The 25,124-nt window shown below is 41.0% G+C and overlaps 1 long non-coding RNA gene across 2 annotated transcripts; it reads right to left on the bottom strand.

The window, feature by feature from the left end:
• Positions 1-13,652: 13,652 nt before the first annotated feature.
• Positions 13,653-23,953, bottom strand: LOC118363552 (uncharacterized). Of its 2 annotated transcripts, none has more exons than XR_004821420.2 (5): positions 22,995-23,953; positions 22,722-22,783; positions 20,847-20,939; positions 20,514-20,667; positions 13,653-14,453 (listed from the first exon to the last, which is right to left on the bottom strand). It is a non-coding gene; the product is annotated as an uncharacterized LOC118363552 (long non-coding RNA). The 2 variants fall into 2 exon arrangements; XR_004821419.2 differs by having other exon boundaries at positions 20,514-20,664; positions 22,995-23,949.
• Positions 23,954-25,124: the final 1,171 nt, after the last annotated feature.

Genomic DNA, 25,124 nt, shown 5'->3' with positions numbered 1-25,124 from the left:
ACTTCTATCAGTATGACTATTTAGTTGTTGAGTTCATGGATACGATCTGCATACTTCACAATGGATGAATTATCATAATGATTGTAATTATCTATTCATGGGTTCCTCTTCATGTTTACAACATTTACGTCCATGTTTTTCCTCGATACGTTTCTCTGGGAGGAGAAAGGGTGGAATATCAATATGGTTTACATCAAGTCCGAAAGTCAATTATTCTTAATTAGTTACAGGACGCACATAAGCTTGGGGGTATTGAAAAAGCAAGCTGAGGTTACAAACAAATAATGAGGACGGCAGTATAGCAAAGAGGGTCACATTATATTACATGCACTAAGAATGAACAGATCTTTGCATCTGCCAATTAATTAGTAATTAATCAACAAATGTTTTAACAGATTTCACAAAATAAAAGTTCTGAGTTTCATGCCGTATTATATTTTAGTGGTCAAATCTGCTGAATGTAACATTAAAGACTAGTTACTATGGCAATTCTGGCAAGCATGGGTGAGACTTCAGTCTGAGAATGAATATATTTTTCCATTTTACGTTTTGATGTATTACTAATGGTGAATCATATACTAAAGGAAAAAAAAATGTTTTCTATAACCTAGAAGCATTCGTCGCTGTCCCCATAGGCGAACCCTTTGAAGAACTCTTTTTGGTTCCAGGTAGAATCCTACTATTTTCCACGTAGAACCCTTTCCCCAGAGGGTTCTACATGGAATCCATAAGAGTTCTACCTGCAATCAAAAAGGTGTTTCCTATGGGGACAGCCGAAGAACCCTTTTGTAACCCTTTTTTCTAGGAGTGTACGGTAAATAGGAACATTTCCAAAAGCAGAAGTTTTGTCCCCGATCTTCTGATAAATTCAATCGTTCCAACAATAACTGAGGTTTGTCAGAAATCCTTAGGTATTTTCACCTAATTCAAGCATTTATTCCTTTCTCACCAGAGAGTGCCACTCGGCATCTCTTTCTTCAGCTGCAAAAAAATATAGATTTATTGCTTTGATGTGTATATGTTTAACACTCTTTAAAGAGTGTATGTGTACTGTTATAGAATATTGATACAGACTGAGAATTGAAACCGGAGTAAAGTTGTGCCCAATCTGGTAAAACCACAGCAGGAAATCCAAAAGGGAGCTATGTCTTGATAAGACTTGTCTAGACATTATCCGAGTGGGAGCAATTGTTTGAAACAACCTTATCGAGAAAAAAAACATTACCTCTACAGCAACAACAGACTGGTTTGTTTTTGCTTTGCAGGCAGTGTGATGAAGCCAAGGTGTGAGGTAGTCATTTCATTTTCATTGCCCACTTGCCTTGTTACAGCAATACTTCCTTTATGGTATCAAACCTTGCCAATCCTGCGAAACATGGCGGAATGTGGGGGTGTGCTTGGTATTGCTTAGAGTATTATGTTTATGTACTTCGAAGCTGTTGAACTAGCAAGCTAAACTCATTCCCCCCTAAACTAGTATCTCGTGAACAATGTGAATCTCCAGAACATTTTTTTTTTGTAGGGACAGCTTAGAATTATGTAAGAGTGAAGGTCCACACATTCAATGAATGCCAATTATAGTAGTAAAGTTTATGTTCAAATTGGTGGCCAAATGGTGTAGATTTTAGAAGAGCCATGAAACTAATAACATCATATATGCCATCATCATATATAAGACTGAAGTAAAAAAAAATGTAAAAAAAGAGGCAATTTGGGAGTATCGGGGCTCACCATGTTTAAACATTTCTTTATTACTGAAAGTATCAGATTCACAAATCAGACATGGGCAATAACCCCTAAATCCCCTAGTGTCAATGGTGTTAGCGCCTGTATTTGACATTTACAAGGTTATTTCATGGCGATGGAGCTCCAAGCCAGTCAATGCAATCAAAATATATGTGACTAGATCCACAGTGGTGATGACCTCACATGTTCAAGTTGTGTCCAAAGTTGCAGGATAATTGTAGCCATGAAATAGCTAGTCTCGAAAAAACCCAACGCTAGGCAACAGTTATAGGGTCTGGTTTCAATGATGGACGCTTTTGGCAACTTCAATATTTTTTGTATTTTTTTTTTACAAAAATCCGGGGCAGGTCTTTTTCAGACAAACAACTCTCCCAACAAATCACGGCAGACATGCCAGAACGTTGCAATTTAAAAACAAAGTTTTCAGGCTAAACCTTTGCAGTGGTTTTAGTGAAAGTAGTTGATGCAAATTAGCCACTTGTGAGATGCACTCGTTAAACATAACATCTGTAATCTTCATCTTGTTAGCTACTATTCTGTGTTTTATTCAAGCGGATAAACTAGTGACGCAGTTCCTCTATACCAAAAGAGTCCATCACTGAAACCAGGCCATAGTCACTGTTTCCTAGGGTCAAGTTTTCGAGACTATGAAATAGCAATGAGTGACTAGACCATGCTTTTTAAATGGTTAATGCAGGATGATAATGGTCTGGCTGTGGATGGGCCATTAATAAATGCCAGATCACACCGGAGTTTAGGATCTTTGATTAGGCTTGTGGCTGGATAAAGAACACATTGGCTCGTGCTGTGCTGAGAAAGCCTGCTTCAAGGAGACCGTATCCCTACGCCTAACATGAATATCTGATGCACAATCCTCATGAGTTTATAACCTACTACTGTTTATTTTTCCACAAATAGCATTTTTGATTGAAAATGATCAATGCCAGTTTCTGCCTTCCAAAGTGTGTGTCCACTGGAAACCAGTTGTTACAGAAATAAAGGAAATGTACCTACCTGGTATAGCACACGGTTGTTTGGTCGATGTAGTAGATCACTTACCTTATCTATTATAATGACAAGATAGTCAAGTGACCCTCTAACAATGGAAATACACGTGCGAGATCAGGTGGGACCATTCTAGCCAATGAGAGGGCAGATAAGTGTGTGAACAACAGGCCCAAATCCTTTTTTTTTTTCATGTTGTTGAAATGCCACGTGTGTCCACTTATATCAGTGAATTCGTAACAACCTAACCATTATGAAACTTCTATTCAATCAAATAAGCCTCACATAGCAAATTATCAATTCAATTTTTTGTTGACCATATTCCACACTGTCATTGACCTCCATTAAAAAAATCCTTACTTAGTGGTCTTATTTTCGTGGACATATTTTGGACGGAGTAAACCATCTTGCTTCGCCTCTTCCTCTCTGCTTATATTATGTCCTGACTGGCCGTAGCTGCTCTCAGGTAATCAGATAACCATGAGCTTCAATGAGGAACCAGCACCAGGTTGAAAGTGTCCAACTTTACTGTGTAGTCTTCATATTTATTCATACCTATTTTGTGAAACTGAAATAAAAAGAGAAAGAAAGTGCTTGAATAGGCTACAGCTCTAAACACAAGCAAAGAATGGAATATGTTCCAGGATTTAATCAATTGCGTTGAGGAGTTTACCACATCAGTCACCAACTTCATTAATAAGTGCATTGACGATGTCATCCCCACATTGACAGTACGTACATATCGCAACCAGGGGGCTTGGATTACAAGCAACATCCACACTAAGCTAAAGGCTAGAGCTGCCGCTTTCAAGGAGTTGGACACTAATCTGGATGCTTATACGAAATCCCGCAACGACCTCCGACAAGCCATCAAACCGGCAAAGTGTCAATATAGGACTATGATCGACTCCTACTACGTCGGCTCGGAAGCTCGTCGGATGTGGCAGGGCTTGCAAACTATCACAGATTAAAAAGCGAAAAACAGGCGTGAGCTGCCCAGTGCTGCAAGCCTACCAGACAAGCTACATGCTTTTTATGCTCGCATCGAGGCAAGCAATACTGATCCAAAAATGAGAGCACCAGCTGTTCCAGACAACTGTGTGATCACGCTCTCAGTAGCCGATGTGGATAAGACCTTTAAACAGGTCTTAACATTTGCAAGGCCACTTGGTCGTACAAAATACAAGGACGCGTACTCAGAGCACGCGCTGACCTGCTAGCAAATGTATTCACTGACATTTTCAACCTCTCCCTGACCAAGTCTGTAATATCTACATGTTTCAAGCTGAGCACCATAGTCCCTGTGCCCAAGAACGCCAAGGTAACCTGTCTAAATGACTATCGCCCCATAGCAGTTCCTCAATGTCAGCAAGTCAAAAGGAGCTGATCGTGGACTACAGGAAACGGAGAGACAAAGACCCCTTATTCACATCAACGGGGCTGTGGTGGAGTGGGTCGAGAGCTTCAAGTTTCTCAGTGTCCACATCATTAAGGATCTATCATGGTCCACACATACCAACAGTCGTAAAGAGGGCACGACAAAGCCTCTTTCCCCTCAGGAGGCTGAAAAATATTGGCATGGGCCCTCACAGCCTCAGAAAGTTCTATAGCTGCACCATTTTTTGTATTTACTACTTATTAGGACCCCCAATTAGCTGCTGCCAAGGCAACGGTTACTGTTTCTGCGGTCCAAACAGGAAACAACATAACAAATCAAATACATAATATACATAAATATGCATAGCACTATATTTATATTACAATTTAGCAATTCAGCAGACTTTCCCACCCAGAGCGACCCACAGCTAGTGCCTTAATTTTAAGATAGCCAGGTTAGACAACCACATATCACAGTCGTATCCCTACCACATATCACATACATAATACAAGACATAATACAATGCTAAATACAATACAAAATGCATACAAATGTCTGTGTGTCTCTTCACAGTCCCTGTCGTGCAGTAAAACGTTCTTTTATCTGGTTTTTGAACCTGGTTTTATCGCTGGCTTGAGTTACCTGGGGTGGCAAAGAGTTCCATTTAGTCATGGCTCTATTTAATACTGTGTGTTTCCCAGCCTCTCTTCTGGACCTGGGGACTGCAAAAATACCTCTGGTTGCATGTCTTGTGTGATACCCTTGAGTGTCTAAACTGTGTGCCAACTGCTTGAACAGACAGTTCGGTACATTAAACGTATCAACACCTCACACAAAGACCAATCAATCCATTGAGGGCATCTTGACTGGCTGCATCACCACTTGGTACGCAACTGCTTGACATCGGACCGCAACGCGCTACAGAGGGTGGTGCACACAGCCCAGTACTTCACTGGTGCCCGAGCTCCATGCCATCCAGGACCTCTATACCAGGCGATGTCAAAGGAAGGCCCTAAACATTTTCAAAGACTCCAGTCACCCAAGTCATTAGACTGTTCTCTCTGTTACCGTACGGCAAGCGGTACTGATGCACCAAGTCTGGACCCTGAACAGTTTCTACCCCCAAGCCATAAGACTGCTTAATAGTTAGTTAAATAGTTAACCGAATAGCTACCTGGACTATCGGCATTGACCCTTTTTGCACTAACTATTTTCACTCATCACATACGCTACTGCTATTGTTCCACTAGGACCTAACCACTAGGCTACGTGCTTAACCACTAGGCAGCTAGCCTATTGGTTAGAGGGTTGGACTTGTAACCAGAAGGTTGCAAGATCAAATCCCAGAGCGGACCAGGTAAAAATCTGCCGTTCTGCCCCTGAACAAGGCAGTTAACCCACTGTTCCTAAGCCGTCATTGAAAATAATAATTTGTTCTTAACTGACTTGCCTAGTTAAATAAAGGTTTCAAAAAATAATCTATCCTGTTGCCTATTTACTTTATTCCTAGTTATATGTACATAATTACCTCATACACACATCGAGATCGACACTGTACTGGTACCCCGTGTGTACAAAATATTAGGAACACCTTCCCAATATTGAGTTGCTCCCTCACAACGGCCTCAATTCGTTGGTCCATGTACTCTACAAGGTTCTGGCCCATATTGACTACAATGCTTCCCACAATTGTGTCAGGTTGGCTGGATGTTTTTGGGTGGTGGACCATTCTTGATACACATTGGAAACTGTTGAGCGCGACAAACACAAAAGCGATGCAATTCTTGACACAGACTGGTGCGCCTGGCCCCCACTGCCATACCCTGTTCAAAGGCACTTAAATATGTTATCTTGCCCATTCACCCTCTGAACGGCACACATACACAATCCATGTCTCAATTGTCTCAAGGCTTAAAAATCCTTCTTTAACCTGTTTCCTCCCCTTCATCTACGTGTATTGAAATGGATTTAACAGTTGACATAAATAAGGGATCGTAGCTTTCACCTGGATTCACTTGGTCAGTCTATGTCATGGAAAGAGCAGGTGTTCCTAATGTTTTGTACACTCAGTGTATAGTTATTGTTACTCATTGTGTTGTTATCATTACATGTATTATTACGTGTTACTACATTTCTTTTTTCTCTCTCTGCGTCATTGGGAAGGGCCCGTAAATAATGATTTCACCGTTAGTTAACACCTGTGACAAATAAATTGATTTGATTTAAACACGTGCCTGTGAAATACAGTTAAAGTAATAAATGTAGCTCATTTTTCTTCCATTCAAAATGATATTGAGAAGAATAGGGCAGCTAGGATGTAGGCCTACAGCATATAACACTAGCCTAGCTAGCATTTTTAGCATGAATAGTTGATTTTGTTACACAGTTGCAAAAATGTCAATCTCAATTTTCTAACAGTAAATAGCTATGCATCCAACCACAGTTTCAAGCGTTAAAGTAACAATATTAACTTACAAACAATGCTTTCCAAGGCACAAACAGAGTGGATGGGAACCATTTGAACAAGAACATTTGAAAATGGAGCACCTGAGAACCTTAACTCCTGTGACTCGTTGAGCCAATAGGGAAAATACTAAGTGATTGACTGTGAAAAGCCTGACTATTTAAATTGTCCATTAGATGGCAGCTCGTCTTCAACTGCTTTGACATGACACCTTAGACCTAAATACATTTCTATTCAAATTGTTAGAATCATGAATGACTGTGTGGTTGGAAGCAAGGCTGTTATAGTAAACGAAAACTGAAATGACAACTAATAATGAAAAAAAATATTTAGTAAAACTGAAATAAAATAATTAACAAACCCCTTTTAAAAACTAAAACTGTACTGAAACTATTATTTCTGACTCCAAAAGTAACCAAAATAAAATAAACTTCATTATGATCATTTGTTGTTTTTTCAAAACTTTGTGAGAGAAAAAAATTATGCAGTTTTAAATGGGTTTTTCAAAACTTTGGAGGGTTTTCAAGCTACTGAACCCGGCCAGGTGAAGGTGATGTTTCAAATAGGTCTAGCTTGTGCATCAGTAACACTAGCTTTCACTAGCTAACACAGAAAAAATGGCTAGGTAGCTTAACGTGATTCTTCCTTCCATCATATTTTGATTACGATTCAAAAGCGCTATTCCTTTTAAATTCAAGTCACATTGAGATTGACTTTATAAATGTAACCTAACCTAACCCATTACCTTATGCATTACTGGCCCCAAGTTGCAAGTGACATCCCAAAAAGCAAAAAACAAACTATACAACACAAATGGCTCCTAGCCTCCCACTCATGCTTTCTGTCCCTAACCAGGTTTTCTTCCTTCCAACCCTTACCTGACACAAAACAAACCTCACGACAGGCCTGATGGAAAATGCTAATTTGTCTGTAGAAACGTCCCGATATTGACGAAACAAAATATGCTAGACAAGGGTGGATCATTTTTGGGGCGGGGAAATAGATTATGCGTCAATTGCGGTGGAAATGTATTTATGCGCAAATATTGATACAACCATCATGTCGAAGTAAACTTGGAGCCACATGATGATATACTGCATTGTACCACCAGGACATGGAAAGGCATGAAGAGATTATGAACAGATTAAATAAATTATGATGAACTTCTTAACTTAATTCATAACCTCATAATTTATGGTGGTTAACTGCACGGTGATGATTTGCAAATTTCCAATAAATATCGAGGGTATTATTTGAATTATGGTGACATGATGATCAGTGCTGTGTCAAATAAAAAATGATCTTGCTCTTATCCATATTTCATCATATCTTGGGCTCCCAAGTGGCGCAGCGGTCTGGGTACTGCATCTCAGGCATCACTACAGACATCCTGGTTCAAATCCAGGCTGTATCACAACTGACCATAAGGACGGCATACAATTGGCCCAGGTTTAAGGGGTGCGTAATTGGTGTCAGGGAAGTCAAGACGCAGGAGAGCAGAACTTGGTAATAGCCAATGAACTGGCTAGAAGACCGGTGACACCGACCGCTGAGCGCAGCCCGAACAAGGAGAGGACCCGACTTCCGCAGAAGTTGTGACACCAGGTCATTGTAAATAATAATTTGTTCTTAACTGGCTTGCCTAGTTCAATTTAAAAAAGGTACCTACCTTGTCCACATTCTCAGCAGACTGTTGTCTACATGCTCCAAATTGGGAAAGTTTGCTACTTATCGTGAAAGGGTTTTGAAAAACACATTGAACATCAGTTTTTTTTATTCAGTACATGGAAACTAATGTGCAAAAGTGCTTTTTATGTGCACTACGTAATCACGCACAGATTTTTATACTCAACATGTCAGTTTAATGCGCATTTTAGAATATTTGCATTTAAAGCTGTCGCCAGTTGGATGGACACCTACAGTTGAAGTCGCAAGTTTACATACACTTCGTCTGGAGTCATTAAAACTAATTTTTCAACCACTCACCCTCGGTCTGGGGCTCCATGCAAGATCTCACCTCGTGGGGCATCAATGATCATGAGGAAGGTGAGGGATCAGCCCAGAACTACACGGCAGGACCTGGTCAATGACCTGAAGAGAGCTGGGATCACAGTCTCAAAGAAAACCATGAGTAACACACTACGCCGCCATGGATTCAAATCCTGCAGCGCACGCAAGGTCCCCCTGCTCAAGCCAGCACATGTCCAGGCCCGTCTGAAGTTTGCCAATGACCATCTGAATGATTCAGATGAGGAATGGGAGAAGGTCATGTGGTCTGATGAGACAAAAATAGGTCTAAACTCCACTCGCAGTGTTTGGAGGAAGAAGAAGGATGAGTACAACCCCAAGAACACCATCCCAACCGTGAAGCATGGAGGTGGAAACTTTTCTGCAAAGGGGACAGGACGACTGCACCGTATTGAGGGGAGGATGGATGGGGCCATGTATCGCGAGATCTTGGCCAACAACCCCCTTCCCTCAGTAAGAGCATTGAAGATGGGTCGTGACTGGGTCTTCCAGCATGACAACGACCCGAAACACACAGCCAGGGCAACTAAGGAGTGGCGCTGTAAGAAGCATCTCAAGGTCCTGGAGTGGCCTAGCCACTCTCCAGACCTGAACCCAATAGAACATCTTTGGAGGGAGCTGAAAGTCCGTAATGCCCAGCGACAGCCCCGAAACCTGAAGGATCTGGAGAATGTCTGTATGGAGGAGTGGGCCAAAATCCCTGCTGCAGTGTGTGCAAACCTGGTCAAGAACTACAGGAAACTTGTGATCTCTGTAATTGCAAACAAAGGTTTCTGTACCAAATATTAAGTCCTGCTTTTCTGATGTATCAAACACTTATGTCATGCAATAAAATGCAAATGAATTGCTTAAAAATCATACATTGTGATGTTCTGGATTTTTGTTTTAGATTCTCTCACAGTTGAAATGTACCTATGATTAAAAAAAACATTACAGACCTCTACATGCTTTGTAAGTAGGAAAACCTGCAAAATCAGCAGTGTATCAAATACTTGTTCTCCCCACTGTACATTGGTGCGAGATGTTCAAATCAATCCCAGAGCAACAGCAAATGACCTTGTGAAGATGCTGGAGGAAACAGGTACAAAATTATCTATATTCACAGTAAAAACAAGTCCTATATCGACATAACCTGATATGAAGCTCAGCAAGGATGAAGCCGATGCTCATAAACCACTATAAAAAAGCCAGACTATGGTTTGCAACTGCATGGGGACAAAGATCGTACTTTCTGGAGAAATGTCCTCTGGTTTGATGAAACAAAAATAGAACTGTTTGGCCACAGTGACCATCATTATGTTTGGAGGAAAGGGGGGGTGCTTGCAAGCCGAAGAACACCATCCCAACCGTGAAACACAAGGTGGCAGCATCATGTTGTGAGGGTGCTTTGCTGCAGGAGGGACTGGTGCACTTCACAAAATAGAAGGCATCATGAGGATGGAAAATTATGTGGATATATTGAAGCAACATCTCAAGACATCAGTCAGGGAGTTAAAGCTTAAGGTTAAATGTATTTGACTAAGGTGTATGTAAACTTCTGACTTCAACTGTAGCTCCTAACACTAAAACAAAAACTGAATTGAAATAATATAAAAACTAAATGGAAATATGTTTATACACCTTCAACTAACAAAAAATGTGCATATCGGGTCTGAAAACTAACTGAAACTAAACTGAATTTCTAATAAACATCGAAAAACAAATAGAAATATAAACTATCATATAAACACAAAACTATAATATCTTGGTTGGACGGAAAGCCAGGAAAAACATTGTCTCTTTGCGGGTAAGATTAGAAGCCACTGAGAAGGTATTTATGATTTAGCGAATGGCAGTGATGATGACAGCTTGATTTCAGTCATCGGGTTAAGCTACTCACAGTATCAACACCACAAAGGTTATTTAAATATCCAATATCAAAGTTAAGCTTTCTTGATTGATTCTCATAATCATTGGTTCTCTATAACTCTCACTTTCCCACTTTTACCACAATAACAATGTATTAAAATTGATGAGGTTCATACATGAAACCTTCCGTGTGAGGTTTTCATTTATCTTGTGGTTTAACTGTCAAGCCTTGTCATATCCGAAACCACAAATCTATAGAATACACCAGTTTTGTGTTACCTTGATGCAAACAATTATCCCCACAAGATTTCTCGGATTTAGTACTTTCAACCACTGCCTTTTCTTTGTACCAATAGATTTGGGGCCATAGATGAAAAGTATCAATGAAAGCTAACATGCTAAGAGGTAGAATCTGTGTGCACAGACTGCAGAGAGGAAAATGAAACCTGTCTAGATGCTTAGAGAGCCAGTCCAAATCAAACAGACACCATGCCAAGATTTTGGCCTCGGCCAACATCCATCATCCAGCCAGGACTTTATTATGAACATGTTTTGGACATCTGATGATTCCAGAAAGGTACAAGGAAGTTGGGTTTTTGGGATGTAATTGCAGTCAGAGGGCCAGACCAGACTGTGAGAGAGGATATTAAAAGGGGTTGTCCTTTAAGGGTGGAGGGCGGGTTGGACTATGTCGTGTTTGCAGACAAGGGATTTCACCCTCAGTCCAACTGATCCACAGCCAGTTCTGAGGAAAGGGCTTTTCTGTTCCAGCCTAGGCGTTAGCTGGTACGCTCACAGGGTTGGGGAGTAACTGATTGCATGTAATCGGTTACATGTAATCTGATTGCAAAAAAACTGTAACTGTAGTCAGTACGTTACCAGCTAATATATTGTAATCAGATTACAGATACTTTTGAAAAACTAGATTACTTCTTGGATTACTTTTAAATTGTTGTTTAAATTCATTAAATTCAGCATTGAAAATAGGCCCAAGTTTAAGTTTGTTCGACCTGAGCGAGTCTGACCACAAGTCATTATCATGACACACCAAATGCATTTGATGGATCATTTTTGTCTTCTTCTAATGCCTCGTAATTCAAAAATTACATTACTGATTACAATTTTGGACAACTAACAGATTACATTTTGAAAGTGACCTACCCAACCCTGTACGCTAATAACGTGTAAGTACCTTATCCGTGAACTAAGGGAAACGGGAAGTTCGCACAATGGAAGTTATGGCAAATACTGCATCTCACGGTCCAATATTTTAATTCAATCTGGTCTTTACTATCAATAGACGCAACAATATCCCAATATTATTCCAAAGGAGAAATCTGGAGAGCAATACTTGAAGCCAGAGAGATGAACTCGGGACTTACTGGATGATCATCTTATGTGGATTCATTTTCTCTTCCGCCCCAGACCAACTTGTTGCAGTGCCAAAAGCCTCTCCGCTTGTGGAAATCAGGCCTGGAGGCAGAGTCATTAACAGCTGCACACATCACAAATGCACAGTACAGTCAATCTCAACGGAGCTGTGGATTCCATGTGTGAATGAGGTAATTACACCAATACCTGCCCTATGATAATGCTATGGCTCATTTCGCTCTTCCTACAAACAATTCCCAGGCAAAATGTATAGTCGGAGAGGAATTTTCCCCAAAGAATCAGGGAAGTTTGTGCTTCTCTGTGCAGTGAGTGGAGGGGGAGGAAAAACATCGGATAACACCAGCTGCAACGGATCAGAGTTCCCCTCCTCACTGCTATAAGAAACCCCTTATTCTTTTTGATTTATTGCCTCAGAAACGTTTGCCTATACAAACGGCTTGCGGGATTCCTTGCTTACCTCCATTTAAATGGGACATGAACCAGAGAAACAGAAAGAAGATCCCTGGCAATGTATGCCATCACTCGACAGAGAATAACCTAACTCTCGAGCCTTTTGGACAAGACTAAAAGGGTGTATTAAATGCCAAATACCAATTGTTCTGGCAGTCAAAGGACCTCACAGGATGACTTGTGATAACCTTCTGGTAGCATCATGCAAAGTGCACTACACTTCCTTGTAACCCGAATGGATGGATACAGTCTCAGCCCCGCAGTCATTAAACTCATTCCCCAGCCCTCACGTCTTTGCCATATGGGATGCATTGAGCTATGACAGCAGCTCCGCTCTCATCCTGAACCTGGCATAGAGAAATCAGCCTCTTTCCAGTTTTTTTTTTTGCCCACACAACAGGAGTAGAGGCCCTGATTTGGCAGCAAGGATCATTTTGAGGCCAAAATGTGTAAAAAAAAAAAAAAAAATGTCTCTTTCATAATCCTAGTGTACATCATCATTGTGTTTATTATTGTTACCGCTATTATCAATCATTTTCTATCTCTATTCAGACAGGATGCAGGTATATACACATGTACCGTAGTTTGAAAATGACCATCAATTGCAGCTGCAGTCTAGTTCTCTCTCTCGCCGGACCTCGGGTTGGTTCAAGTCCGGATAGATTCTTTATTGTACTGAAGAGCACCTGCGTTGCAGCCTCATAGCATGACAATGGCAAGATTGAGTGGCCGTCAATAGGCTCCGCGGTAATAACCCCAAGCTCCCTAACTGCAGCAGCACTACTTCACCATAAGTACATGTTCAAAGTTATTGAGCTATTTGTTATATCTAAGAGCACCTTCCCACCAAAAACTCCCCATGCTGTACTATGCTATCTCGTGTTTTGAGAAAGCCAAGATGTCTCCCCAATAACTTTCCAATCCAAGTGTAGTACATCAGTGTTGATAGCAAGCAGCGGAGTAATGACATCACCAATCACTATTAGGAAGCCTCCTCAGAGCATTTATTTCCTTGCATACTCTTAACACGACGCTGTGGTTCAACTCCTCCTCTAAACATTTCACATAAATTCATGACTCACACTTTTCCATGGACTACTGCTGCTCTCCCACACACATTACAGGGGCCTTTTGCCATAGTCTGTACACTGTGGCATTAATGATGTCGTAAATGAGGACTGTGTTTGCCTGGGTTACGACATGTCATGGAATAGGGCCACACTTAACATAATATAGGTCTTATACCAGTGTAATAACCAGTGTAATTGTCACGAGGTGGAAAAGTGACAGGTTCGTTTGGGTCTGGGTCGAGCAGGCAGAGTAGGAGGCAGACAACAAAAGCCATTTTCAAAGATTTAATAAATACATATAAGGCACGGTTTCCAACAGTTTCAAAATGTACTTTTGCTCATGTCATTTACTGGCCATTCTGTGACTGAAGAACACATTAGAAAAAGAATACATTAGAAAATGAATACACAAACAAACCAAAAAGACAAACCAACAGGGGGTGTAGGAAGAGGTGCAGCCCAGGAGGCCATTTTCTTCAAACAGCCCAAAGATTTTTATAACTAAACCAAGATAAACCACAGCTTGTCGTTTCCAATAGGAACAAATTGGTCATAGTGGGCAAAGCCAAGCACGTGCTAGTGATATCCTATTGGCGCGTTCTAGTATATGTTTACATATTTCCGTTAGGAAACGCTTACTCTGTGAAGTGTGCGTATGCAATATCTCAATTCGCCTTTGCACTCCTTCTAAACAGCGCGATTTCAAAAACCTTTACAAAGGTTGAAGGCTACAAAACTTAGTCCACTCTGTTCATAACAGATTATAGTTTTGGGAACAAAAAACTGTATTGAGATCAAATGTTTAATTGATGAGAAAATGTGCAGAATGTCGTCAAAAATCCCTCACATATCTTCTCCAACTGCCCGGCAGTAGGCTTCCTCTCACTACCATATCTGGTAGTGAGTGAAAACTCCAAAAGGATGCTTCACATTTATACATCCAGTGAATTATCTGTCTCATGGTTCTATCTGTGTCACAACCATCAGTAGCCACCAAACGCTTGCCACATGCTCTCTGCAAAACAGGGCTCCACTGTGCCTCTGGACTGAATTCCTTCCTGTGGGCAGCTGCCTGTAACACAACCACAAGGGGGTTTAAATACAAGTAGGGAACATAAAATGAATCAATCAGATTGCTTCCTGCATTAACAAAGTAATTAGTCCCACCTGTAAGCCTGTGACATAATTACCCTGTAACAAACTAGTAATAAGTAAATACACTGTCATTCAAGTCCACCATATTTCAGGAATTCTGACTTAAAAATTGGTCTAAAAATGTTTGTATTTAGTACAGAAGTACTATGTAAAAACGTGTGTAGGTAGTGATTTTCGTCTCAAGTGAAAGACCATAATGGGCAAGAGTCCATGGATAATGACACTTTCAAATTAACACATTACCGCAAAAGTAAATATAATTGAGAACAAAATAGGCTAAATGACACTGTATGTTTCATGTTGTCCCCCTCTGAAATGACCCCTCGTAACCCCTAGAGCAAAAGGCTCTACAAAAACGACAGATGTGAAACTATAGATCACGATCCACAATAAGAGCGGAGTTAACCTTGGAGGTCTGGGGAGCAGTCCGGTTCAAAGAACATGGGTCTTGAGCTATTTGTTTTGGGAGGCTTTGCTGAACAGGACCTGCTGAGTTTCCAATGCTATATCTCAGCCATGGCCCTTTTCCTGCCCGGGTTCAAAAGGTCACTGTTGTCTGTTGCCATAGACACAATATAGGGAAATTATCTTGCTTTCCAGCTAATGTGAATATTTGCACACACAAGAGATTTCTAAAGGGAGCGTTTTTGCTTAATAATAGGTGCAAGGAGTAATGATGGTTGTTGGTGGTCAAAATAAAACATTAACAGAACAAGACAATGGTGTTTTTTATTCAAACCACCAATGCCAATTTTGACAGGAAAACAGAGGCCTTTTTATTGCACTACTGTTTATGTTATCTTAGGTGGCCTCTACCATACAGAATCCCAAATCATCCATTAAACAAATACACATCATAAACTATGCATGGTAGGCATATCCGAAACGCTTTTCCAAGCCCAAATCCTCTGGCAACTCTTTTTCTCTGAATGTTCTACCTACAAAATGACATGTTGGATGAGAGAGTGCCTATTCTTCCTTATTTCTTCCAGTTCTCATGCCTCACACGTGTCTTCCAAAATGAAACGTTTTGATTTGACTTTTTCCCCCGTTTTGAAGTACTGATAAACGGCTGAAAGCCGATCTTGAAGATGGACATCGAATTTGATGTTTCGCAGTCCAGAGCAATGCCACATGTATGAAACAGGAGAGGCCATTCACTTTTTACTTCTCTTAATGTGTCCGTTCCTCAATGACCAAGTGTCTGAGTTTGAACTCGAAGAGGCCTGATTCTAATGTGCTGTACAGTGTTTGACAAAAGCTTCAAGGTGTGACATCAATCTATCTTGGATATTCTGCAGCACAGAACAATGATCAGACACATCTGTGCTTGTTTGAATAGCATGGACTGGGCCTGAGCCTATTGGCTTTGGGTATTGTGTTATATAGGATTTTATACTCTTATTGCTCACACTTCAGGCCAATATTGCATTGAGAGTATAGACATCTTTCCTCTGCAATAATTGTTTCCATATTCTTGGTTCTTCTGGTTGATATTGTTATTATTGAGCTGTGTTGTTTATTATTTTAGAAGCTCAAGAAAATGTTTCCTGGTAAGAAAACAGCAGCTGTTGGTTCAAATCCAGATTCTGCTGCCATAAATAATTTAGGACTATAAGGGCGAGTGCAGGTTTATGTCAGATAAACACAGGTTGTGTGGGGACAATGTATGCTCATTATTACGGCCATGTTGTTCTTTCCCCTTCAACGGCCATGTCTAAGCCAGCATTAGCACAGCCAATGGTGTTTGCCCTCACATTAGGACTGCAACTCTGCAGTCTTCCCGAAGCAAGAGTCCGCCAAGAATCCTAAGACCCAATTTTGGTTTCCAGCATCAGTCCGTTCCAATGGACAAAGAAAGCCATTTGCCTCCAAGGAGGGCGGAAAATGCACGCGGCAGTCCATTTCAAAGGTTTCTGTTTCTATTTTCTCGACAAACCTACTGAAAGATGGGGTGTTGTTTGTCTTTCTTTCTTCAGAACTTATGGCCCGATATATCCGTTGGGTCATTCCAGATCTTCCAACCTCCAGTCTATACTATAATAACACTGAAATTCATATATGTTCTCAGAGATCCCAGTGTCACACACGTGAGACTTTTCCCTTGGATTCACACGTTGTCTCCGATGGAAAAGTTGAAGAGGGGAAAGGCCCACCCAGGATTTGCAAACGCACCTCTCACTTTCACCTGGCGCCCAAAAACACAGCCGTCATGCTGATTACACGTTTACAGCAGATCTCAATTAGTGTTATTATTGGGTATGAGGCCGTTTTTCTCATTACAGTCTTCTGTGTGATAATTTCATTGTTTCCACACTCAGGCCTTTGTCCAGGGAGACTTTTATTAACAGGCTTTTTGGTTACGTCAATGAGAGGATTTTGAATTGCACACTCCAGAATGTCCAGAGATGTTTCGCCGGCCAAGTGCGTATGTAATTATGATGGAGCATTGCGAGTTGTCAGAGCGTGTGTGTGTGTGTGTGTGTGTGTGTGCATGCATGCCTATATGCGAGATAATTGTCCTGTCATGTCAAACACATTCTCGGCAGGACAATAGACAGCTGATTGGGGGGGGTTCTTGTGAGTGAGGGGTCCACTGCCTCCCAAATGGAGGACAGACAGACGCTGGAAGGACAGACAGTGGACCGCTGTGAGAGCTCTGGATCCGCCTGAACCTTCCAACTTCACAGAGGTCACAGCTTACAGTGGGAACGCAGCCACCATAGTCCGATTCCAATACATGCAACTTCAAAGCCTCCTCGGGGCTATGTCCTCCATCCTTCACCAGCTCTCAATATGTTACATTCTGGCCCTCACTCAAATCGTGATTGCTTCCATAGTCAAGAATTCGATTTGGGGGAGTGTGATTGTTTTTGGGGAAAACACTTGTTTCTTTGGTAACTATTTCGATGTGCATGACAATAATGACAATACAATAAAGGAATTACTGTTTTCACTAAATGGATAAGAGTGCTCCGATTTGGAACGGCGTGACTCCATACATGTTTCTATGCAACCTGGATACTGTCACTTTATTGCAGTCTATTAGAAATGAATCCTATTTTATCCATGTTAACCAAGTTAACAATAATCTACTACTTAGTTAAAGTTGCACTATGCAGAAATCGCTCTGCCATTTCCTGGTTGCTAAAAAATTCTAATACTTCGTCTAATTTTAGTTTACGTGACAAAACAAGCTAGTATAGTGTAGAGAATCAATGTATCATCTAAACCGCTGTGAAATATATTTTCCATAACCAAAAATATTGTACTTTCAGCCGTTTGAGGCTGGTGTACAAAACCCAAAGTAAAAGACGCAAAAACGAAAGTTAAGAACTGGAAGCATAGAAATAGAGAACATATGCCACTTCTTAGACTGAGAAGGCTTCTTAGAATAGAGAACATATGCCGCTTCTTAGTCTGAGAACGCTTCTTAGAATAGAGAACATATGCCACTTCTTAGACTGAGAACGCTTCTTAGAATAGAGCACATATGCCACTTCTTAGACTGGCTTTCAATGAGAATTACATATCTATAACTCACATTTCGATATGAATTTGATTGGTTCGCACAAAAACATATTGCCACTTTAACACCATAAAGGCTTCAGTTAACAACCACAGATTCACATACAATAGCTATGCAGCAGAGACATCGTTAACGTATTTTTTTTCATTTTTAGTCATTTAGTAGACACTGTTGTTTACAAAGCATTTTTTTTATTTTTTTATTTAACTAGGCCAGTCAGTTAAGAACAAATTCTTATTTACAATGATGGCCTACCCCAGCCAAACTCTAACCTGGACGACTCTGGGCTAATTGTGCGCCGCCCTATGTGACTCCCAATCATGGCTGGTTGTTATACAGCCTGGACTTAAACCAGGGTCTGTGGAGACATCTTTAGCACTGAGATGCAGTGCCTTAGACCAATGCGCCACTCGGGAGGTCTGTGACAAATACAATGTGATTTGATTTGAAACAGACTTCCGTTTTCTCCTTTACAAGAGCAAATTATAGTTGGGTCAACTGCATATCAGCAGATTTTTCACCTAGTCGGTTCGGGGATTCGAACCAGCGACCTTTTGGTTACTGACCCAAAACCGTTACGCGCTAGGCTAGCAATACTCCAAGTCACAGCTTCATTCTACAAAAACATAGAACATTTCTACTGTTTGTTGGTTATTGGCTTGGGATTGGCATGGGGTGTGGGAGGTCCGTGGATGGCTTTGGACAATTTCTTTGGATTCCCCATGTCTTACTCATTGGTAGGAAAACATTTGGTCCAAATTGGATGTTGGGTACTATATTTATTGAAATCTACATCCTGTAAATTAAAATGGCCAATTTGGGTGCAATAAATTAACTTCATTTCTCAGAGATAACATTTTATGTATACAAAATAATGTTCCGGGAATGCTAATCGTACCTGTTTCTAACTACAACTTCAGAACAATCTGAGATGATGGGTGTTATAGCTTGCTGAAATGTCATGGAACGACTCACTAGTCTTCTCGTGGAAAGGGTCTTGTTCTGACAGATTTCCTAGTGTTGACCCTCCCCAGCAGCATGCCCAATTTCTCTGTCTTTGTATAGAAGCAGAAGGTTTGAAGTCATCATGGTTGGACCTTGGAATAATATATGTTGTTCTACCCCAGAGTCCAGAGCCAACTACATCCCTCTGTTCAACATCCAGTGGACTCTTCCCGCTTTTTACTGCCAAAAAGTCTCCGCAATGTCTGTTACTCAGGGGGTGGCAAACGTCAACCGCTACCCCATGACTCCAATCCATAAAGGTTCATTGATAATGAAAATACCTGAAAAGAAAATACCCTTTCATAAATAAAATTGTAAGCCTAAACAGGGAGGATTTAAAAATCAGGGTATGCCACAAAGAAAATACACAGGCCTTTAGATGAATGGATATTCTTTATACACAGTTCTATAATTGCTGTTTCTCTTTGGGAAGCGTGTGGGCTTTGTCGGGTTGGGCTTTAGCTCTGTGACAGAACCATATAGGATTTACAGTAGCAAGGTAGTCCCTTTTTAGTGTCCATTTATTCAATGCGTTTTCAGTGTCTGACACATTTTTATATCGTAGATCGGTGTTTCTGAAACCCCACCCCCATCCCTCCTCAAACTGGCACCAGTTGCCTATCCATCAGTTACTTCGCTGACACCAATTCAATCATTTCTCAAATGCTATTTTTAGGAATCTAGGCCCTCAACGTATGGACACATTAGCTAGCCAACTCTGATACAAAAAAACTGTTTAGAAGCAAGTGAGGAGGGGTTTATGTTCTTTTATGTTCTTCAGCTATTGACGACTTGATAAGTGTCAACAATTAGGTGTCAACACGTCAAAGACAACAACGGACGGAAGAGATGACGGAAAAGATCCAGCCAGAGTTAAGATGGTAGCTTAAAGAAAGTAACATCTGCATCTTGACTCATTCATTTGTTTTCTTCTTACTTATCTTTCTTCTTTTGTACCTCTCTTGCCATTTGCTTGGAGCATCTTTTCCATCCCAGACAGCTGGGCTGGGTTACAGACTGCTTGACCACAGGCTGACAGACAGACCGGTAGATGCAGACGGTTCAATTCTCATCTCACCCGTCTGCGTGGCAGAGACACAGGGGCAACAGGAAAACCATTCGTTCCTACCGCCCCCACTTCTCTGCCCCTGTAATGCCATGGATATTTTTTCACATTGCCACTACGATCACTGTGCCATGCACCATATTTTGCGCCCCTAATTTGCGTTATTCAAAACATACTTCTTGAAAACCGTGTGAAGGCATGGGAGTGAGGTTTTCTTAATCATGTTTTTTGGAGACCAAAAGAAGTAATGGGCTCCCTTGCCTTCCCTTGAAGGCCTTTCTGGGAGAGGATGGGCTGTGTCGTGTTAGTATGCAGGGACTCGGGGAGGCTCAAGTTTTCAGATTGTTTTGCAAATGTTTTAGAGTTTGTTGTCATACCTAATTTTGGGTGAAAGGGGAGGCTGCATTCCTGTGGTGGAGGAGACGGTCATCGGAATAGTCAAGGCCCACTCTTCTGCTGGGGAATAGACTACTGTGTGTTGAGCAGAGCAGCAGAGCAGACAGACAAGGTATCCATAGAGAGAAAACCCTGCTGACAGGGGTAGACAGGTGGGAAACATTGTAATAACATCGGAGATGGGGGTTTGAGGTGTGTGTGTGTCCATCTGTGCGTGCGCACGCTTGGGAGCGTGCACACTTCCATGTTTGTGTGTGTGTGTCCACGTGTGCATGTGGGCGTGCACACTTCCCTGTTTGTGTGTTCTGGCATACCCTTCTTTCATCTGAGCTCCCTGCTGCTGAAGAATCTCACTCAAAGTACTGAGTTCATTTTCTCTTCAACGTCATTAAGAGGTTATCAGGCAGCTGTGCACAGGGAAGAGAAGGTTCACTATTCTGTCAAAGCATATTTATGTTTAGGAAATAACTCGTATGTTTTACTTCAGCACACTGAAGTGAAAAGTGTTTAAGTGCCTTTATCTATAGGTTTGAATCTGCTTTACAAAATACGTCAAGATGTCCAAATAGAAAATGCGCCTGTTGGATTTTTATGAGGGAGAAGGGGAGAAAAAAAGAGGGGGGGTTGTCTTGAATTCAACTGATATTCTGATTCAGTGGACGGTGTGGAGTGGAGCTCTAACTGAAGACACATTTGAGAGACGTCTCAACAGCTGCCAAAGGGCTCCACAGACAGCAACACTGGTGAAAGAGGGACCTCTACTGGCTTGAGCCTTTTATTATTTTTTTGTTGTACAGACCCTCATGTTGTTTCTGTGCGGATTGAACCTGATAGCGAGATTGAGTTGATGCCAGATACATGGCAATAAAATGAACCCCTTTAAAGGTTTACGACCTGGCTGACCATATTCTCATTGTGACAACTATTGTCGTGGCTCTCTTCTACAGTTAGTAACATGCTTTTATAAACACATTTCATGCAATTCTACCTCATTTTACATGACTGGAGAGAAGCAGAATCTTTTTTAATACCGCAACAGAGCATGACAACAAATGAGCGCATGTTGCAGTACCAACGGCGTTTGATTTCTATACGGGTCATTGTTAAAAAAAGAGGACAGTCTAAGTTTGGACAAGTGCTAAAGTTGTCTATCAAGTGTAACAATTGAGTGGAACAGAACCAGTTACAACTGAAGTATCTGATCTTCAATCAATTTGAGAAAAAAAAAAGCCATTTGTTTTTAACATAGCAGCCGCATATAAGTAGGTGGGTCTACATGCACTTTTTTTCATTTGGGAAACTAGCATTTTCTAACTTATTCTATTTTATTCGATGATATTGTCATTACAAAACATGTGTTGACTGTGATTGGGGCATGGGAATATACCGTAAGAGCATCTGCTAGACTAAATTAACAAACTAGGCATGCATAGCTCACCGCATGATCCTCAAATCAGACTTGCCAAACTCGTGTTTCTAAAAGTGAATTCAAATGCACTGTAGAATGACTTCATAGCCTAACAAGGCATTTTTCTTGAATTATTATTTAATTGTAAGTTTAAAAAACAAAAATTTTTTGCATAAAACTTTACACAGCCTAAATATGAGATTTACAGGCATGTTGTTGAAGTGCTGTTGTTGATGTGTTGTTGATGTGTTGTTAAAATGCTGGGCGCTCCTGCCAGCCTGTAACGTGTCACAAATGCTTCACAATTGCTTTCTTAAATGGCAGGCTATCGCCTTAAAATAATAATAATAATAATATAGCCTAAATAAGTCATTTTCGTTCCTTCTTAGTTGCTCCCAACTGATTTAGAGTTAGCATGCAGTTTAATAGCCTGTTTAAAAGTTGATGGTCAATTGAAAGTGACTGATTCACACATTACTTCCCGAGCAAAGTCGTTTTTTTTTTTAATAGGATGAAGTGCAGCCTCCAAATGTCATAAAGACAAATTCCATATGCACCGGAGGCACGTCTTTCCCCGGGGTTTTACAGCTTGTTTTTAGCATAAAGCATTGATGACTAAAGCATTGTTAACTGGTTATAGATCGCTTTATATAATCAGGTCCATACATTTTTTTTCACTGACACTGAGATATTTAAGGAGTCCATGGTGTCTGGAGGACTTGGCTGACAAAATCTACGGACATTCAAACTATGGTTTCATCTGTCAAACAGGTAGACCTACCTGTTCTTTCTTGGATAGGAAGAAATAGGTTCCAACACAAAGCCGTTCTTGCTGTAAGTAGCCTAAAGTCAAAATAAAAACGAAAGACTGTTTAAATGAATTAGGCCTTCTCGAATGATCCTACTTTCAGCACCCGTGCACTGTCCATCTTCGCAGCTGCCGCTTCAGAGTAATGCAAGTTATGCATATTAATTGAATATGGCTTATTGTGAGGTCAATAACTCGGGTAAATAGCTTCATCCATCTGTCAACTATAGCAGTAGCAAACTTTACCTCCAGTCCTCCTCCTCATCTTTGCACTCTCTCTCGAACTGATCAGGACATCAGTAGGCCTAGTCCGCGCACACAGATATTGAATTCTTTGGGCAAATAAACAAATATTTTCAGAAGAAGCCTTTGACTCCCCCGCTGAAGTGTCACCGTACACAGCACAGCCATTGGTTAGGCAGCACAAAAGGGTTTACATCAGCAAGAGCAGGGCAGGCCGGGGCTCATCATTGGGCTAGCCTATCCATTGCCGTGTGTAATGCAGTGTAGTTTTATATCCATACCAGCAGCGCAAAAACTCAGAAACGACATTTTCTTAGAAATATAACTTTGCCATGTGCTTCTCCGAGCATACCCTTATAAGGCTAGGCCTAGAGTATAGGCCAGGGCTACTCAACTCGTACCCTATGAGGTCCGGAGCCTGATGGTTTTCTCTTCTTCCATGATTATTAATTGCACCCACCTAGTGTCCCAGGTCTAAAATCAGTCCCTGATTAGAGGGAAGCAATGAAAAAAATTAGGTCCAGAGTTGAGTTTGAGGGAATACGCTATGGGTCATTTGATTGAGACCACACTCGGCGCACCCCATATTGCGAGCCTATCAGAGAATCAGGGATGAGCGGCAGCATCCGGCACACAGAGATATAATAAGCAACTAATTCTCAAACACTGAGCAATATGACATTTAAATCGATTACAAATTAAATGACCCACCCCTGGACTCATTTTTTTTTTAAATACTCACTGAAATTGAAAAAGCATAACCTTCCCCCATTTTCCTCTGGGTAACAATTGTGTAAATTTCGACCGCTCCCTTACTAGTTGTTGTTTATGGTCAACATGTGAAAAATAATTACGTCTATTTAGCGGAAAATCTACATTTTGCCATAACGTTCAAGAGGTTTTAAGTAACTAAACATGCCAACATTTGCAATCTTGTTTACGACGGCACACCTTATGTCAACATTACATTTGTTGTGTGTAACAAAGAAGTGTTAAAAAAAGGTTCTGCAATGCTTATGAAGCGTTGATACCCAGTATCCTGATACCCAGAATCCTCCTGCTTTTATCAACACTCTACAAGTTGGTGGACTATCATCGTGATTTAAGGGGTCCTGAGAAGAGCTTTGCAGCTGGTTCATCTAGCGGAAATCGCTCAATTCTGCCTCTTGGGCAAGATTCATGAGAATAAAACGTCAACTGGCCTTACTAAAGAGTGGAGGGGGCGGTAAGGGCGGGAGCTCATTTTTAATGGACAGGAGGAGGGAGAGGGAGGGGAAAAAGGGAAAGGACAAGAGCTATAAGACACCCCCCCCCTCTAGTGATGGCTGACAGAACCTCCAGATTTTTTCCCCCCAGGATACTTAGCAGGCTCTTCCCTCATTCCTTCTTTTATTGTTGAAAAAAATTCCAGTTGGGTATCAGGAGTGGGAGGCTCGGGAAGATGAAAAGAAAAGAAACACCGCTGAGCAGAAATGATGCTTCAGAACCTGCCTGGCACTAAGGTATTTAGACCCTGTGAGAAAATAGATTACAGATGGCTCCTAAAGTTGCAGGGCAAAATATCTCCAGTCTGGTGCACCTTGTATCCCTTATGGGTGCCAGCCAGATGGAATGATACCTTGCTGTTTTCACGTTCAAACTCATAGCAAGTCATTGTAGTAGACAGGGTTCCAAAAGTGACTCAGAGGTATATATATATATATATATATATATATATATATATACTCAACACCTGGAATGACATATGGAGGGATGGGTACAACTCTATTGCACACAATTCCATAGCAAATCCAAGAGGATTATAACAAGCCAAAATGAGAGGACTAGAAATTCAAAAGTAAGGGAATGTATCATACATTCCTGAGGGTCATTTACTTTATACTTTAACTTCAAACCTCTGAGATTTTTGTTGGGGTCATTCTCTTGTGATTTACCGACCATTTGCAAGAATATTGGCGATTTTTACAACTTAATTAACAATGAAACATGTAAGGTGTAAAATCAAGCACTACTTCTTGCCAGGGTAAATAGCCCATTTTGCTAAAACTAGGCCTACGGTCCTCTGCATAACACGTAAAAAGTCCATCTGTCTTCTAGACACACTAAGAGTTGGAGGTGCGCTGACATATGTCT

This window comes from Oncorhynchus keta, chromosome 30, assembly GCF_023373465.1.
Source record: "Oncorhynchus keta strain PuntledgeMale-10-30-2019 chromosome 30, Oket_V2, whole genome shotgun sequence".
In the NCBI taxonomy this organism is placed as follows: Eukaryota; Metazoa; Chordata; class Actinopteri; order Salmoniformes; family Salmonidae; genus Oncorhynchus; species Oncorhynchus keta.
The sequence above is the reverse complement of the archived record's forward strand: the minus strand, read 5'-3'. Positions and strand labels throughout refer to the sequence as shown.